Here is a 19,629-nt window from a genome sequence, read left to right as displayed (position 1 = left end):
TAATGGTATATTAAATACTGCTCGAACAAACATTTTTTTGCAGTATATGTATTTCGAGATTTGTACATGTTGTTGTGCCTCACACCAAGAGACAATATAATGAAGAGAAAAGTAGGGTATTGTAAACAAGAAGCTTTATTTTGAAAGGATATAGCTCTATGCCATGCCACACACCCGCTACCAGAGATAACTTGCTAAAAAGTGATTCAGTGTGTGTACCCCAAATTATATTTTGTGTGAACGTGACTCCAAATATATTAACGCAATTTTATTAAGAAAGTTGTGCAGTTAGCAAGATGCCAGCAGGTGATGCTGTTTAGCATAAAAAGTTACGTGATAGGATACTTAAAAAAATCTCCCCTTTTTTAAATGCGCTATGAAAATAGCTGGGGAAGAGAACTGTGTGAAAACCAGAGTTCCACAAACTAATAAACAAAGTATGCCGCGCTCTGCAGAGGTGCTCAAACTGGGGAAGACTTTTTATGTGTATATTATTAAGTATTACTCAATGACAGTTTTCTCGAAGCACAGCCCATCCGCCAACATCCCTGCCGGCGCGATCGCGCACCGGTCTTCAAGAGGAGTGAGATGTGCTAAGGGGACCAGCCAGCAGCTGTTGTGCGCACGCGCAGAAAGGAAGAACATCTGTCCTCAGACTGATGCAGTTTCCAGCCATGTAGACTGAACATACCTTTGTCCCGGGTGAAGCACGACACAATAGCAGTTGGTACCATTCTTCTATGCCGTGCGCTGATGCCTCATTTCTAGTAAAATGCCTGTGCTTACTGGTATTGCAGAGCAGTTAAGGGTTGCCAACACTTAGCAATACCTGTATTAATGTATTTTTACGCTGTTTTGCGGTTTTAAATTCCAGTAAATCGCTACGCTATTACTAGTTCAAAACACCACGCCTTGATAAATTGCTTCTACTACGCTCACGGTATTCAAAGAATTTTGCTTTCTCATTTGATATCGCTCCATATTGAGTGGCTGTTCAGGCAAGAATTATACTAAATTAATTTCTATGAGTACTGCTGAGAGCACTCCTACCTTAGCTTTTAAATAAAAAATCAACAATATGTGGCACACAAAACCTTTTAAGCTAAAAAAAATGCAAGTGTTTTGAAATCTTAAACTTGCACATACCTGTTAACTTCTTTAAGCTAAAGGTCTTTGTACCAATCATTTGTTAGCTTATCCGGCAAGTTATAAAAGAAATCCTAGAGCGTAAAGGCAAGCGATTATTGATACTTACGAATTGTAGCAAAGAAGTTGAGTGGGAATCTTCCTGACGTATTAAAGATGTTAAAAATGAAAATTTGCACAATGCGACCCTTAACATAACTGGCAGAACGTAAATCCATATGAATCACCTCAGGTCAAACAATCGGATATCAGCCAATAAACGCAAAGTCTGGTAAGCTCTTAATTACCTTATTAAACACTCTGCAAGTTCAACACACCAGATATACCTACATTTTTTTGTAATTAATACAGATTACAAGACGTTGTTGTTGTTGTTGCGTCAAAAACGATGGTAAATCGTGCCGATCATTGCCGACTCTCTTCTTTTTGTTCTAGCTGCGCTCAAACATTTGCCAAAAGAGCTGTATTCTTATCACATTTATTCATACTAATACAAGTTGTTGTACGGTATCCGCAAGCAACTAAACCATACAACGCTTATGATGTTGTTTTTTTTTAGAATCAGAGCAAAAGCTCAATCACCCCCTCCCCTCCTCCACCGTTCTTGTGCGGACAGTCATCATAGTTCTAACAATACTTCCAATTTTAAACACTCCTCCTCTCCTTCTGGCACCTCCTCTCTGAAAAAAAGCATGTGCCGCTTGTACTTTATTTGTGCTTTCTGCTGTCAAATCAAGCCTGCTCAACTAGCCAGTTGGTTGTCAAGGCCAGTCTTTTTGCCCTCTGGTCTCGCCGCCGCTTCGGTCTTTTATCTTGGATCAAAAATGCCATTGAGGCCAAGCTTGCTCAAGGATTGTCGGCACATTTTAAACCGGCCCCTTTGCCTTGATTTACGGATTCGCGAATTAAGTAGATTTTTCTTGGCAGATCACTGCCGCATTTGTCCCAGCTCCTCGATGAAGATGTGCAAGGTCACTCGCCACTTCACTGCAGAGGCGTAGTTAGCGACAATGTAACAAATATTCTCGTCACAAACCAAAAACTATACTGGATATAGGCGGCGCAAATGTTGAAGCCTGTCACACGTGCGGTGAAGTTTTCTACTCGTCATTTCCCGTCATGTGTTTTTTTAGCCCGCAGTAGTTAACACTGTGCTCCTCGAGAAAAAGTAATTCATGCCCTTGCATGCCAAAACCGCTACTTTCTGCCTTTATTCCTGTATACCACGTCGTATTGTGAGGGTTGAAGCGGCTCAATTTAAATATGGATTGTGTTTTATTTTATTTCTGCTTACAAAATAAATGATGCATTAAGGAAAAAGCTGCACTGAGCCGCATAAGGTCCTGTACTCGAGTACAATGAAAGCAGAGTAGCGCTTATGTATGGAATTTTACATATAGCTTAGTTCAAAATGAAAAAAATATCATCCTATTCCAAGCATGGAGAGTTGTTTCAAAATAGAAGGACGGCAGAAAATTAGTTCAGCTGGTTCTGAGCAATGAGCGATATCAACGCTGTATCTCTGAATGACAGAAACTAACCTGTCATGTATTTCTGGCGCTAGCCATAAAGTTTTGGCGATCTTAATGAGGCTGTTTATGTGGCAGACATTTAACGGTCTGGTTCCGACGACTCTCACCGATACGACAGGCCACATTTCCTTTCTTAGAGCACCGAAGTACAGGCACATTACGAGATTTTTGTAAAGTTACTTGGACCGAATGACACAACATTCCATTCGCATAGGGAGAGAATCTACACACGCTTAAAAGTGTGTGATGAGACCCTAGAGTGCATAAAACGGCAAGAATATGTGCAAACAGGAGTTTTTGCAGAAATATGCGAAGGAACATTTTTTCTGAAAAGGAGCTTGACCTCATTTTCAATTGCGGCGCCAATTTATGTTTACCGCGATTCCTGACAAAATATGGATGGGTATACGCTCACATTTTAAGCACGCTAATTTAAGACACCTTCCTCATATTTCAGTGCTTGTTCGGATATTATCATTCGTGTATTGCTATTTCAATCTCTACTTGTTTCCGCAATTCACAGCAGCCTAACGTTTGAATGGAAATTAACTGCATCTTTTCTTTCAGGTTATTACACCGCGCCTCTAATGCTGGTTCAATCTCCATTATACAATGTCATCGCCACAAGAGCGATTTTTCAGTGACTGAATATTTCTGAAAGTGCTCGTTGTGTCTCAGTCTCTTTCTTCGTGTGTTTGTGTTTTTTGTGCGCTTGTACGTGTTTGAAATATTTCTTCTCTGTTGATTACGCTTTATATTAGGCAGGTCGTTCCCCATCAAATTTAAACTGGCGTTCTTATTTTCTTTCGCAGATGTCGTAGAGGAAGTGTTCTTTCTTGACCGGTGTCTGAATCCAACGCAATAATTTTGCGCAATAAAGTATGAAAACCTGCATGTTTGGCAGTGCTTGTAGAGACCTTTCCAAAGTCCATCCCCTCTAAGACCTATATATATTTCCATGAGTGATTAAAGTCCATACTTCAGCTGGCATTATTGTTTAGTGCGCTTTTGTAATGCAGTAAGAGTACAGGAACATGAAAATGGAGCGGATACAGCGCTGAGTCCTTGTGTTACATTTCTATTACTGTGTTTGCTTTTATACCAGGGTTTTTTTTGTCTCACAGACTCGGATAGACTTATAAAAGAGTAACAAGAAAATGTTCTGTACGAATGATATAATGAAAGCTTTATAATGAAACTTGGCGCAAATAACGAACATATTAACGCACAGCAGTTGATAAAAAGTTCAAAACTTGCCAAAACATTAGAGTTCATTTTATTTTTATTTTCACACATCTGCAGCCCTCTTCTCAGGCATGGTTGGTAAAATAGCGCTGGAGTTAGCAATGACGAAAGATGCGGTTGTGTTAAAGAAGTGGAATTAGAATTATAATTGTACGGCAAAAACTACATTTTCTGTGATTTTTTTCACCGTTTCTATTCAGATGATAAGTGGGGAAAAACCTGCATTGTCAATGCCACTTGTCCCGGGCACTAGAAGGAAGGGTATTAATCAGAGGTAACTCATTTAAACTGCAGAATATTTTATAAATAAAATTAAAATTCATTTATTATATTGATTAGAAAATGTTAAATTTGAAACTACCATATCCGCGAAATATTTGTGCCAAGCTTTACTATTGAACCTTGATACTACCGCTAAAGAATATTTTATTACTTTTTCTAAAATGTCACTTAACCATAAAGGCTATAAAAGAAAACTCGAAGTCGACTACGCGGGTAGACCGTACAGCGAAGCCCCCAATACGTTCGCGATAGAGTGAAATTATAGGAGGATTGCTCATCTACTAAAAACTTCTACTCTTTTGTTTTTCATTCTTGCTTTTAGGGCAAAAAATTATTTTGCGGAAATGGAGGCTGTTACTATAGTACGCTAACCCAACTTTTAAATTCTTTAAATCGATATGGACGTCCGAGACTTCAAACGTGCAATTTTCCGCACTGAAGGTAGCCGATTCCGAATCCCACGCACAACGTACGCTGTGCGCCGGAATTAGCATAGCCACTCTTCACGCGTGGGCAACACATTTCAAGGCCGAAAAATTTAACGGCATAAGCTGCGTCCTCCCCTCTAACTAGAAAACTCGAACGTCAATAGTTGAAAGATGAGTTCATTTAAAAATCTGGATATTCTCCTCTCGGCGTAGCCGATGTTACAGGACACATACAGCTACTTCAGTGCTCTGTATCGTGATCTCCGGCCTTCAATTTCCGGACTAGTTTATGTAATGACCAATGCACCGAAAAAGATGAAAAACGATTTCTGTAATGACTACAGCGCTAGCCGTCAGCATGGGCATGTTTTGAAAACTGTTTCCACAGACAATTCTGTCGCAAAAAAGGTAAACAAAAAACCAAACAAAATGTTCTCCAAAATTAGCCTCGTGCCTCGCGCAGTACCGGCAACAAAAAAAGCAGAAAGCAACAGGGCACAGGAATATCTCGCATATTTCATTGCTGAGGTGCCTACATCTCTGACTGCATGGCTATGAAAATTATCACCTTTCGAAACTGAGATGCAGAATTGAGGTCATAGCTTCAAAAATGCCATGAGAAAACGCTCGTTCCTGTAATTTTTTTTTCACTTTGTTCTAATCATAGGACACTTGCTCCTTTTTCGGCAAGAAAGCTTTGAGAAAAAAAAAGTCTAGGCACCGGTTAAACGAAAAAGTTGTTCAGAAAGCCACATTTCTTTCTGCACAAACAAGGCAAGTCGCGACCCTTGGTAGTATTGGAAACGGCAACATGGCGGTTGGTGCCAGCCATACCTAAAAAAGCTCCCTCTTCTACACTTCTAATCCCTCTGTCGGTTATATAACCATGTACAAGGCTCGTGAGCCGCACAGTAAAGGAGAGTCAGCGATTCGGAGGACCTACAGCATACCACCGGGTACTTATTTCCCGAGACTGTTGGCAGCATCTCGTCCTGCCCGGAATATCTGCCGCCGTGAAGTTGCTTTGAGGCTTACAGGAGGCACCGGACGATCGTGCAAGGCACGGGGACACGAGCCACCTGACGTGACGAGCATCTCGGTCACAAGAGGGCCTCGCGAAAAAGCGGACCAAGTGACGGCCAAGCCGCTCGCACGTTGCGGACGAGACGGCTGCCTCGCTTTCTCCTTCTTTTGCATCCTGCACTCGTCCTTGCCTCGACGTAATCCGTGGCGTTATCATACCGCCCCGCACCGCTGACGGCGCCATCCTTGCGGTGCATCTGGGAAACGGTGCGGAAACATGCCTCGCCTTCAAGCGATGCGATACAAGAAAGCGTCGTTTTTTCACCGCCATTCGGGTGTCACGGTCATCGGGGAGATGATAGGAAAAAAAATTAAAATAGCGTTGATCTGAAAGAATCGGTAGCAGCGGCGTGAGTGCGTGCTCTGCATGCGGCGATATGCATCGTGATATTTTTTTTGTATGCGTTAGGACTCATGACTGCTACGGTTTTTCGCATCCCCAGCAGGTTTGGGATTTTGCACAGGAATAGAGAGGAGATTGTAAACTCAGGACGGCTGAGAAAGCTTTCGTGACCGACGTTGAGGCGCATTCTGCTTTTTGCGGCGCACGAAAGACATTGGCCAGCTCATTTCGGCTTGAAAAATGCTTTCCTACAGCGTCCACTGCAAAAGTGAGACGAAGGAAGACAGTTCTTCTAGGGAGGGGGGGGGGGGGGGGGCTGAGAAACTTCGTATGCCTCCCAGCGACCATGAATTGCAGATGGGAGCGCCAGTTTGTCCTTCAGTTACGTTCATAACGGTTGGCGGCTCAGTTACAGCGTAATAATCTCCGTGACAACGAAGGACAGAAACACGCGGGTGCTTGGAAGGGGGGGGGGGGGGGGGTGTGAAGGGGGAGGGGTTCTCGCATGGCATCTGCTTCACGCGCGGGCTGGTCCAAAATCGGGCCCGCTAGGAGAGGTGGGTGCATGTATCATTGTCGGCATGCTCTGCGCGCGCCGCGCACAGCGCTTTAGTTGGTTTTCGTACACACATTTTTTGCTGAAGGGGTATGTTAGAATTGGCTGCGCTACTGGTGAAGACCGCAGCGGTATATATATATATATATATATATATATATATATATATATATATATATATATATATAACCTTACGTTCGTAGATAATTGCAAAACAATTGTTTCGTACTTATGTAAACGCGTGAAAGCAAACCACTATCACGCAGTGGCATTCACTGCCCATGCTGATATAGGCGACGCTCATAGAATTCAGTTAGCATACAGTTGCACAACCGGTTCCCACGATGGGCGGACTCTTTAGCGGATCAAACACGATGACTGCTTCGCCAGCAGCAGTCCTTAAATCATAGTTTGTGATCCGCAGCACCGAAATGAGCGATGGCTCCGGAGAAAGCGAGCGCAGGTAGCGGTTCCCGTCGTATCAGTGTGATTCTCCATGCGCTCTTCGCAATTGCCAAGGTCACGAGCACAAAACCAAGCGTCACCGTGACCGGCGCCGCAAAGCAGGCGGCAGCACCTTACACACCACGAGTTACCGAAACACGCAAAGTATCCGCGACGGTTGCCCGCGCCAGCCGGAAATACAAAAGGAATAGAGAGAGAGAGAGAGAGAGCAATCGTTTCTCCTTTCAGAACCCTCTTGCAGTCAGATCTTGTTCTTTACTGCATACACTGGCGCCAATTCCTCGTTTAGGTACGCTCAAAGCATCAGGCGAACTATTTACAGCTTCAGCGGAGGTTTCTCCAAATCGCCAGGACGGAAGTTGCTCGCACTTTGCTCGCCCTGGTTCTTCAAAGCACAAGGTTAAAAATGGAAGGAAGGAATGCCTCCCACAACTGACCAATGTCTTGAAAAAGAGTGCTTCTTTTGGACTTGGTGACCGCGTGCATTATTTTCTGCAGTTATTATGTAGAACCGTCACCTCTTGGAGGATAAGCCGGCTGAAGTGAAGGAAAGGAGGAGGATGGGGTATTCTAAGTGCGCGGGATGGCTTGGTTGATTATGAGAACAACTCCGATCTGGGTGAGAGGATTGCCACAGCTGATACAGAGCAACCAGTACTAAGTTCCGTGTTATTCTTAAAAAGAAAGCCGAAAAAGACACCAGCAAAGTGAAGAGTCAGCAATGAATGTAGCTGTGAAAATGATGAAATAAAAGTAGGGGAAAAGGCAGCGCAATTCAAACGCAAACAACAGTGAACCGAAAATGTGAGAACGAAACAGTGGCGGCAAAGTAAGATTGAAAAATAACATAAATGAAGGGAAAGTTGCATGCAGTAAACCTTGGGGATGAGGAAGGAAGAAAATAAAGGACGCTCGATTTATCTGCCAGATTTAATGTGTGTTTTTCTGCCTCTGTGCGACTTGTTCCTTTCGACGGGAGGTACTCGCAGTTATTTTGCAAGAATATTGATTCGTTGAGAAGATATGCAGCGCCTCGCGAGGCGACCATATCTTTATTATAAATCGTGCTTACGCTTCATGCGTTTGGAAAATGCATTTTCTTCGCGGCAGCGCTTTTGTAACGCGAACTCATGACAAAGCTCAACGGCAGCGAAAGCCGGCGGCATTGGCCAGCGGCAGTGGCTTGAAAAACCCCCAGTGACGCCACCATCGTCCCGCTTGACGTCCGTAGTCCAGTATATGATAGTGACGTTAGATAATGACAGCTAAGTTAAAATAATTTTTCGTCCCTAAGAGTGAGGAATTGAACTAAAGACCCTAAGATTCCGAGGTGAGCACGCAACCCACAGGCCACAAAAGCGCTTTTTTAACATGGTATTAATTTCAGTGAAATTCATCGCCGCGGCGGCTTAGTGGTTATGACGTTCGGCTGCTGATCCGAAAGACGCGAGTTCGGTCATGGCTGCTGCGGTCGAATTCCGATGGAGGCGAAATTCTAGGGGCCCGTGTAATGTGCGATGTGATTGCTCGTTAAAAACGCCTGGTGGTCGAAATTCCCGGAACCCTTCACTACGGCGTTCGTCGTAGCCTGATGCTCTTTAGGACATTATACTCCAATAAACCAAACCAAACCGGTGAAATTATATTTAGTTTACATAAACGATTTAGAAAGCTTTTAGCAAACGCCACGAAAGACCTCTCAAAGAGGCAAAGTAGCACCGGGATAGACGGGAGGTAAAACTGAGCAAATCTATAAGAGGGAGTGCCACTCCGGTTTAAAGTCAGTCTGTCCATACACTTGCCTCAGATGAACAATCATTTCGGAGAAATGAGATTTCGTCGAAACAACTTATTTCCAGCGCCAGTCCATCATTCTAGTTTTCCATAAGCTATGTAGCACCAATCATAAAAACTTATTAACCACAAAACCGCGTTGCTTCTCGGCGAATAAAGGTGAACCCACAGTTTATGCGTTTCCTTGCGACTGTATGCTAGTGAATACGTGTACAATTAGAAAGTAAGGAATTTTAAATGAACCTCGCAGCAGAGCTCACGATGAGACAATGATTTCGCATTCAAAGCACGTAAGTAGTCTTAAGTGCCGCTCGTAATTTTTCTTCTAGCGTTTGCCGCTCGTATTATTTACTAGTGGCTAAAACTAATACTCCCATTCAAAAGAAGCTAGGAAACAAAAATTCTATAGGCGCACCGGTAAGAGAAGAATAAGTAGCCGATACCAGAGCAATACAGCTGGTCTATCAGGCTATCATCGCAGAGAGGAACTTTGTAGATATGCTAAGCAAGACCATGATCCCTATTCCCAAAATCATTTCCGAGCAAGCAAAACAACGCAGGATGACATAATCGCTCGCTGACGTTCGCAGACATCTATGTTATTCTCCCTTGGTTTGTAGCTCTTCACTTCCTACTTCCTAAAGATCGGCTGCTCCCTTCTCTCTCTACAAAAGTCACCCAAAAGCGTGAAATGTTTTCTTGCCGCATAACACCCACTTCCACAGCTGCATTTATCGCACTGCTCTTACGACTTTTATCTTTCACACCAGAAAATTCGTACCGAATATCGGGCTTCTCGACTGCTCCCTGGATAATATCATCAGGTGACAGTATATGGTCAAGTTGTCTTCCAGGTCTTCAGCGCACCAGGCACTTTCACTTTGGGACACACAGTACCTATCGCCGACTAGGTCCTATTAGAGGAGCTTGGTAGTTTAGAGCCACTAGATAAGCTTCCGAATAAATGGGCTTGCTGGCGCAGGCTGCGCTACACTGCCGTCAATACTTACTTGCTGATTGATTGATTGATTGATTGATTGATTGATTGATTGATTGATTGATTGATTGATTGATTGATTGATTGATTGATTGATTGATTGATTGATTCATTCATTCATTCATTCATTCATTCATTCATTCATTCATTCATTGTACGCTATTTTTATATTGTGGAAGTCGCGGCATGTCATGCCGTTGGTGTGGGCTCAGGCTCCTGTATAATTACGACCACCTTAGATTTTTAACGTGGCCTGAAATCACGGCGGAATTGCGTCCATTTCATCTCGCCTCCATCGTGAACGCATGGCGTTGGTTGAAATCGCACCCGCGGCTCTTGTTTCACAGCCGACTGCCAAAAGCGCTCAGCCACCGCCGCGGACTGCTTAATGCTCTTTAGAATATGTGGCCGCCTCGTTGGCGTAAACGGATAGAAAATATAAAATGCAGGACAAGGGTTCATGCATATGAAAGCCGTGCTTCTAATATCGCCAAAAGACCAAGGTTCTATAGTTTTTTTTAAGAGAATTGACCTCGAGCCATTTTTCTTCCTTTTTTTGCGCAGTGCCTTCTCTCTGTCTTTTTTTTTATCAAGGATTTACGATACAAATCACGCGAATTTGTGAAAACGAAGGATATTTTTTCGCAGTGAAATGACACTCGGAAGAAATAAAGCATCAGTGAATAAACAATGCACTTTCAGGCCCAAGTACAAAAATACAGACTGAATTAGCGAGCCCTCGTTCTTGTCATTCGTGTTCTGCTTGTGTCGATGTCTCATTGCGCATTACCACCGACTGGCTGAAATATTAACACTTTTACGCCAATGCATGAATTAAGATTGATGATGGCTGTATACATCTGGGATGTACACAAACATTATCATCAGTTAGGTTAGGACATTATGCACTAATGCTAGCAGAGCATAGCAGGAGACTGCAGCGAGTCATGTGGACAGAAAAAAAAACAATAAAATTTGGGAGGGCTAAGGTGGCTGTAGATGTGCAATTCGTGGGGGTTTTGTGTTGTGCAGAGAACGCAACCACGCTGATCTCAATGATGTGCCCAGCTCGAGTACTGAGCTTTCTGCTCTTAGCCGCAACACATCTCTACGAAACGTATCCTAATCACTTCTTGCTTTTGGCTGACTGTGACAATTGGGACAAAATAGCGAAATAATCGTTTCAAAGAAGGGCTGGGGAGGCGGGCTTCCTGATGGCGCGCTTTCTCTGTTTTCTCCGTCTATCCATACCATAAATGTGCAGGCGATAGCAGCACGAAAAGTAACCAGCTTTGGAGAACCTGATAGAACAAGTGAGCCCTGGGAGGCGCTCTTTCTCGGAACACGAAGAACAGGGACAACGCGAAGCTATCCGCCTCACCCTGGCCGCTGCTGAGATCCAGGAGTTCCTGTTCGATGTCTGAGGGGGAGGACATGGCTGGGACCGAGCTGGGCCTTCGATCCCCGTCAGCCTTTTGACGGGTGTTAATAAATGTCATTTCTCTCTCTCTCAGCAGACATCGCCAGCATGAACCGGCTAGCTATTTCGACGTGGCAACGTACAGCACACCTCAGATGCGTTCGCTGTTTTTTTCATATAGCGGCAACTTAGTGCCCACAGATTGCCGCACCTTAAATAATAGAGTGCCCTATTCACCAGCTTTCGTATCAGATTGCGAAAAGCCGGTTTGTTATTACCTGCCGCGGAGGCTCAGTGGTTCGGGCGCTCGGCTACTGAGCCGCAGTACCCGGGTTCGAAGCCGGCCGCAGCGGCGGCGTTTCGATGGAGGCGAACATTGGGCAAACGAATAATACATTGTTCTATGGCGCCCTGTGGCCGCATATACCCTTGCGTCATAAAGGTCCTCTATGATCATCATCGTTGTCGATGGAGGCGAAACGCAAAAAGGTGCCCGTGTGTTCTGCAATGTCAGTGCACGTTAAATATCACCAGTTAATGGGAATTATTCTGGAGACCTCCACTACGGCCCCTCTTTCTTCCCTCTTTTCTTTCACTCCCTTCATTATCCATTTCTTACGGCGCGGTTCGGGTGTATGCCAAGATACGTGAGACAGTTACTGCACCATTTCCTTTCCCCGAAAATCAATTTTCAGAACATACAAAAAAATTAGCCACATGAGCAAGTTCAAAGTAGAAAGATTTGCAGCAGAATAATTGCACATTCGCTTCACACGTTTTAGAACACCGGTGTCAAGGAAATCATGAAAAGGCTGTCGATACAACGGTATAGGAAAAAATACTCTTAAGTACCTAAGTCATCTGACAGCTGGAGAGGCTATATAGGTAGTGTAAATAAAAGCCCACAGTGAGGAAATTGAAGTCGCCAGCAACTTCCTTAAGGAATACCCATAAAGGCCTCTCAGGAGTGTGTCAAGTAGGCGCGAATAGGAAAGACAAATGGGCACTGATACGCCTAATAAGCACAGCCACTAATAAAGAGTGGTTTGCCGATTTGAAAAAGAAAAGACGCGAAGCAAGCTGATGCACGAATAGTGAACAAAGCCTATTCCACCAGACTATAGAGAAACAATAGGTTCTCATTGGGAGTGCGATACGAAAGAAGCGAATATTCTGTTCATCACCTGCACTTTCTTCCTCGCACACTGGAGATCCTATTCTACATAGGCAAGCTGTGGAAATACAAAAATATTGCCGGCCTCAGCTCGAGCAAACACTGACCTTTCCCTATCCATTCAAGCCTGGGTTTTCCGCCTCATAGAGATTATATGTGAATCCCAATAGTCTCCGCTGTAGCGAATTCGGTGTAGAGACACGCCTAAGTACTGAAGGGCATCGCAGTCCTACCTTAAGCCGCCAGATTGTTCTGGCCTGGAACATTGATGACCCAACCGAAATTCCTTGGATTTATTTAATTAAGAGCCGCACTTGATACTTCACAAAACTGTTCAGAAAAATGTAATGCCTCAAGCACACTCTTTTGCTGCTCATACTCTTTTCTGTTAATGAACGCAAAGGTCTATCCTTATGTTCAATTACATTATATTGTTTTATTTTTGAAAAAAAAAACTTTTCCAGGCTTCCAAAAACAGTGCTTCATTGAAACTTTTATTTATCCTTATTTTATTGTCTGATGCGATATAGTGCTCTTTTTCTTTTCTCTTTCCAACAAAAAAATGTGGCATTGTCTACTTCCCCACTCTGCAGCTATGTACACTAGGCGGCGGAGGATTTCTCAAGACGCAAATGTACCGCTTTTCCCTCCGCCTCCTTTCACTTCTTTGTGGAAAATAAAGCTTGCATGCATGCATGTACGTATGTATGCATGTATGTATGCATGTATGCATGCATGCATGCATGCATGTATGTATGTATGTATGTATGTATGTATGTATGTATGTATGTATGTATGTATGTATGTATGTATGTATGTATGTATGTATGTATGTATGTATGTATGTACGTATGTACGTATGTACGTACGTATGTATGTATGTATGTATGTATGTATGCATGCATGTATGCATGCATGTATGTATGTATGTATGTATGTATGTATGTATGTATGTATGTATGTATGTATGTATGTATGTATGTATGTATGTATGTATGTATGTATGAATGTATGTTTTTGTCACAACAAAAGAGGGTGACATTATCTGCACAAGCTAAAATAAACTTCACAATGTTTCAGGAAGAAACCACGGGTAGTTGCGCTGTTAATAATTCTGAAGCAAAGGGGTTCAGGATATGGACCTCCTTCACCCCGCGACGTCACGAAGATGCGGTGGCGCTGATGTTAGCAGCGACTTTCGCATGGTAGGCAAAACAGGTTCCGCTTGCCCGTGCCTACCGCAGCTGCCGCAGCTACCGGCGGCTGCTTCAAGCCTGTGCACTGCAGAAGCAGCATGTATTGACCAGCTGCGTCACTGCTGAATCCGCGTAGTAGCATAAAAAATATTAAATTAGCCTCGATAGGTTTCTCGCGCATAAATGCCGCATTCGGAAACTGGCCAACAGGCATTGGGCCACGGTAGTAAAGCGCGAAGTCTGGGATTCGATAGGCAGTGCCACTCAATGCACCTATAGCATGCAAGTTACTGCGTTCATTCACCTGAACTTCAGGATAGTAGGCTAATAATTGCTCAAGGAAAAAAAAGACATGCAGCTGCACACGTACTTATCACCTTGAGCGGGAGTGCACGGCGAGCCGACAGGTTCACTCGCCCCCAAGGAATGCGTTTTTTTGTTAATAGCACACCATGTTTTAATGGCGCGTTTTATGACATTTAATATTTACTTGAAACTGTTTCTTGATATGACGACGTAATTATTTCATTCGAGTAGAAAGAAGTCTGGTAAGTTGTGTCAATCTTGCGCGGTCGCGTTGGTGTGCTTAGAATAGCGTACCTTAAGTATGCTAAACGCCATATGTTTTTTCATTGCATCATGCATGTGTCATGTTTCATGAGGTAGTACATGATCGCGAAGGTTGTTTGGAAAGAAGCAGCCGCAGGCGTGCTACTAACAGACACGTGGCGAGATTGAGAGGGGACGTGGCAATGAAAAGTGTTTTCGTTATTCATGCATGTGATATGTAACTAAACTTGGTGCAAATATCAAATTCCTACGGTAGTTTCAGTAATTCCTTTTATTTATAGCTATACCTGGTGCAGTTCTGGGTAATTATAATTAACACCGTCGTCAAGTTCCCGCAAGGTCTCAAATAATTGAGTAGATAGTGCGCAGTTTTTTTATGCCAGCATGTACATAAAGCCCTGTTCTGTACGATGACGCGATTAGTTCTTTTTCTATATGATCAGTACTTATGCATGCATAGTTACATGAAAACGTTTCTTACAAGAAATAACTAACACAGTACTGCACGTGTAGGGAAAAAAATCGAGAGGTTTATTACGCTCCTCAACGTCTCAGGAATAGTTTGCGACAAATGGAATCATTTGATTTTCATGCGAATTACGAAGGTGAGTGATCCAGTCGCAGAAAATGTGAGAGGTCACAAAACGAACCTTAAAGTTTATGGCATCTTCGCTTTCGCTTTGGTCAAAGAAATGCGGCACTGAAATCAAAGAAATTACCTCACAATTTTTGACGACCACACTTCTAAAAAGCTTAATTTATAAATTTGTACTCAATATTTTGCTATAATAATTTAGTCACGAAACTAGACTTCAGGGCTAAGAAAGAAATAATTCTAGAAATCAAAAATTTTCACCAAATCGACCAGCTTAACAAGAGGACAAGTCGGCCTGGCTGGTGCGTGGTCATGCGGCTAAAAACAACGCTAAGCGAGACAGAGGAGATCAGGGACACGACGCTGTCCCGACTTTTCGCACAGCGCGACACGTACATATGTCAGCAGACGATGAGCGCACGTCTGCTCCGACGAAACAAGGCCAGCACTTCCCCTCACTATTGTCCCGAAGTAAAATCATTCCGGCTAGTGCATAGTGTCAAAACTTGTTTTATTCAATGCCTGGCCGCATAAATAAACGGCAGGAACGCTTTCTACATGTTTACTACTAACCATATATACAATACAGTGGCAAACTATTTCTCTTTATAGGCCGCACGTGGCCGACGCGAGCTCGTGTACTTCAACAAATTACTAAGTTGGAAGCATCGACCATTGCTATGATTCGCAGAAACTGGAAACGCGCCTACAAGCCTTGAAAACCCGCGCTCAACACTTATCCGCGACGCCACTCCCCGACCTTTTGCCTACCACGAGCTCGCTAGCGACTGCAGCGCCACCTCGTTTGTTTACAAACATGCAGGAGGTCCATAGGACAACCAAAGGCGATCCGGCAAACGATCACACCTCGTGTTGTTGTTGTGGTCCTTGTCTCAAAAGCGATGGCACATACCCACGGTGAGGGATTGGCCAGAGCTTGGTGCAGACCCAAACAGGAGAAAACTGATCGAGGTTTATCTTAAGCGGGTGATAAATATATGTAGAGGAATCCATGAATACAAATAACGAATTTTGAGAGATCTTGATGAAATCGGAATGAAAATCGAGGTAACAAGGCGGAAATAAGTGAATTTTCAGGAATAACCGTAAATAAATTAACTTTGAGAGAAACGTAAAGGCAACGAAAAGTTAACACAAAAACGTCATCGTCTCGAGTACATACCTGTGAAGAAGCTCGCACAACTGCCTAATGGCATGCCTTTCGACGGTTGCACAGAAGGAGAGGAGCACAGGAGGAGTAAACGGCCATCCTAATTGAGTGAGGGTATTTTGCAAAAACGGAACCCTCTGCTGTCTAAAAACCGCCGACAGTAGAGGATGAAATGATCTAACGATGACGCACATGACATGTATGACGCACACAGATTCGACGGCGTGAACCGAGAGCGGCATAAATAAAGATTGAGACGAGGAATCCTGCAGCGCAACAGTGTCATGGAAACCTCACATTGCCTTGAAGCGCACGAACATTTGTTCCATGGGAAATTTAAATGTGCAAATTACGCTGTAGGAAGAATTGGCTCATGGCTCAGGAGCTGGTGTAGTTGGTGACGTTCATAACGGGTCGTGGTCAGCAGGGTGAGGTCGGAACGAAATGCGCAACAGGCCCGTTGATGGCTAATTTGGCTGAGAAATCGGCCAGCGCGTCTGAAGTAATGCCACAGGGCCCTGGGATCCACTGAAAACGCACTTCTTGCGCATGAAGGGGCACAAAATACATTAAGGATCGGTACAAGAGGCTAGTTCCCGAGCTTTCAAGCGCTTCCAAGACTGAGAGACAATCCGAGAGAATGATTACTTGAGTAATATTGCGGGGAGCTTTTTGAAGGGCCAAACCAACCGCGAGAAATTCAGCAGAAAAAATTGATATATAATCAGGGAACCGGATAGAATAACGCTAGTCTAGTGCGTGGGAATAAACAGTTACTGCTTCTTTTTCGCCTTGTTGAGAGTCATCTGGGAAAATAACCGCATGGCTCCGATACTGGAACAGATATTCTCCAGGAGATCACTTACACATTGGCAGATAACTGCTTTGATCATTGCGGCAGCGTATGGTCGAAGCAAACAGCTACTGCAGCCTGCACATTGCTAACTCATTGCACGGGCCTAAGGAAGATTGCAATTCTAGACAACAGGTGCTCTGTAAACACAAATTGAGGCAGTTTGCAGAGCGGCCAATTTTTATCTAGTAACTAAGCTGGGTTAGTAAAAAAAAATTGGAGGAGCTACTCCAGGCATAGGTTCAAGCCCCGCACGAAGGAGCGCACTGTTGGAAGCTGGAAGCGAGAGTTCAAGTCAAATATGCGAGCTTCCAGAAAGAGGGCACAATTTGCTACTGATTTCGGCAAACTCAGGCAAAGCCGCAGAGCGCGCCTCTCCAAAAGCACCAGAGATTGAATTTTTCAGCTAGGACAAACGGAGAACAGAACACAACCGAATTACAAAACTGGTCTTACGTAAGTCCGATGAATAAATAAGTGATTGTCTCCGCGCCTACCGAATTTCTTATTGCTGATTCACTTCAGGCGACCGAGAGCTCGCTCACCTTTGAGGACTATACTTCTGATAAGAGGTCGCCAGTCTACATGAGAGTCGTATATTAGACCTAGGTATTTTAAGGACTCAACTTGCGAATTGTGGGCGCCGCGATACAGTAGACAGATATAAAGAGGGGACGCTGGAGGAAAAACGAGAACGGAAGATTTGTTCACGTTGAGAATCAAATTTAAGTTACCTAGCCATGCTTACAGGGCACTAAGGTAGGCTTAAAATAGCTGGTATAGTGAATGATTGTCTCGAACAGAAGAAAAAAGGCTATGTCATCCGCATGCACATACACTTTGATGTCACCCCTAATAGGTATGTCCCGCATAAGTATGTTAAAAAGTAAAGGAGACAGAACCGCTCCCTGACGCACCCCTATAGTAGGAGAAAAGTTTTCGGTCGCAAAAAAACCGTCGGAACAGAATAAACGTCTGTTTTTAGGAAATCCTGCACCCATGAAAGAATATAAAAAGGCGGCCGAATTTCGTCAAGCTTATTCAATAGTATTGAATTATGTACGCTGTCACATGCTTTAGGCTCCATATTTAAGAGGCTGACGCTTAGGCCAGTCCCCACTCTTTCTTGTAAATAACCCAGAATAAATTTTTTCCACCATCATCACCACCAGGTGGTCGAAATCATTCCGGAGCCCTCCATATGAAAGGCGTTGGCGTTCGCAACATTGTCAAAGAAACGCTGCACTTGTGAAGTAGGCCGCTGGGTTCTTTGGGAAAATTGGCAATGGATATAGATGTGCTAAAGGAGAGAGAAATAAGATCGTCGTGTGGTCAAAATTATTCCGGAGCCCCCCACTTCGGCACCCCGGTTCGGCTGTCGACCTCGTCTTCAACTGACACACTTTCCCGCTGTACATTGCACGTCGTTGTCTTCACAAACTTCCGTCCGTGCGCAACAAGCACCATTGGTGACTCAGTGGTTAGAGCATTTGGCTATTGGGCCGGACCTGCCGGGTTCGAGCCAAACCGCAGCGGCCGCGTTTCGATGCAGGCGAAACGCAAAGGCGCCCATCGGCTGTGCGATGCCAGTTCACGCTGAAGATCCCCACGTGGTCTAAATTATTCCGGGGCCCTACACTTAAGCACCGCGGTTCGGCTGTCGACCGAGCTGTAAGTCAATGTGAGGCCCGTTTGTATCTTTCGGTTTCAAACAGCTGAAGCTCTGCTTTTACTGCAACGATATCTTCTACTTAGGCATCTGGGCTATTCCTCTCTAACTCGTGTAGCTCAACCAAAGTACGGCCGTGCTCTCGGGGTTCACTCGGCTTCAGGGGCTGAAGCCTTGGCTGTCTCGGAGGAGGCGATGGACAACAGAGCACATTTGAAGCGTCCTGCAGAGGCCGAGGTGTGTGTCGGTGGCGATGACCAGAAGGCACCTGGTGTGGTGGCAATGGGAAGGTTCACATGAAAACGAAGGGCGATGTCTGCCCCACAGGCCGCCGATTTCCAGGCCGGCCACCCCAGTACAGGGGATGATGGCCTTTGATAAGACAAGCACCAAAAATGGCAGGCGTCGCAGCATTTCAGGACGCTGCCCTTAACATTAGGGGTTTGCGTAACCGTCGAAGGAAACATCACTTACGGTATCTTTTAAACAAATGGGGAGTGAGTGTGGCAGCCATCAAGGAAACCAAGCTGTCCTCTGACGAGGAGACTGAAGCTTCTGTCGAGCCTTTTTGGTCAGAATTCAGTGTTATAGTTAGTCACTCGAGATGATTATCAGGTGGATGCATGCTATTCCTGGCCAACACACTGGGGATTACTGCCTTGTCGTATAGCACAGATGATGACGGGCGGCTCATCTGCTGTGACCTCACTATTTCGGGTGTACAGTGGCGAATTGTTTGTGTTTATGCCCCTGTAAAGCAGCGTGATAGAAGGCTATTTTTCTTGTCACGAGTCGACCATTTTTCCACTCATCGTAAAATTATGCTGTTGGGTGATTTGAATGTTGTTTGTAGGGATGAAAACCGAGTAGTGTTAAGTAAGCGTTATGACTCTAGGGCTACTTTACTTACTTATTTGGCATGCGAATACAACCTAGTGGATGTTGGGCAAGAGAAGGGACATAACATTCATTTCACTCATCTTCAATGCTCATCTAGTGCTCGGCGTGACAGGCTTTACGTCTCAGCAGACATATTATCCAGCGTTTTTGGTTACTGGGTGCGGCCCATATTCTTCAGTGATCACTGCATGGTGTCTCTTCAGATAGGGA

The sequence above is a fragment of the Amblyomma americanum genome, chromosome 3 (assembly GCF_052857255.1).
Source record: "Amblyomma americanum isolate KBUSLIRL-KWMA chromosome 3, ASM5285725v1, whole genome shotgun sequence".
NCBI classification, from domain to species: domain Eukaryota; kingdom Metazoa; phylum Arthropoda; class Arachnida; order Ixodida; family Ixodidae; genus Amblyomma; species Amblyomma americanum.
The sequence above is the reverse complement of the archived record's forward strand: the minus strand, read 5'-3'. Positions refer to the sequence as shown.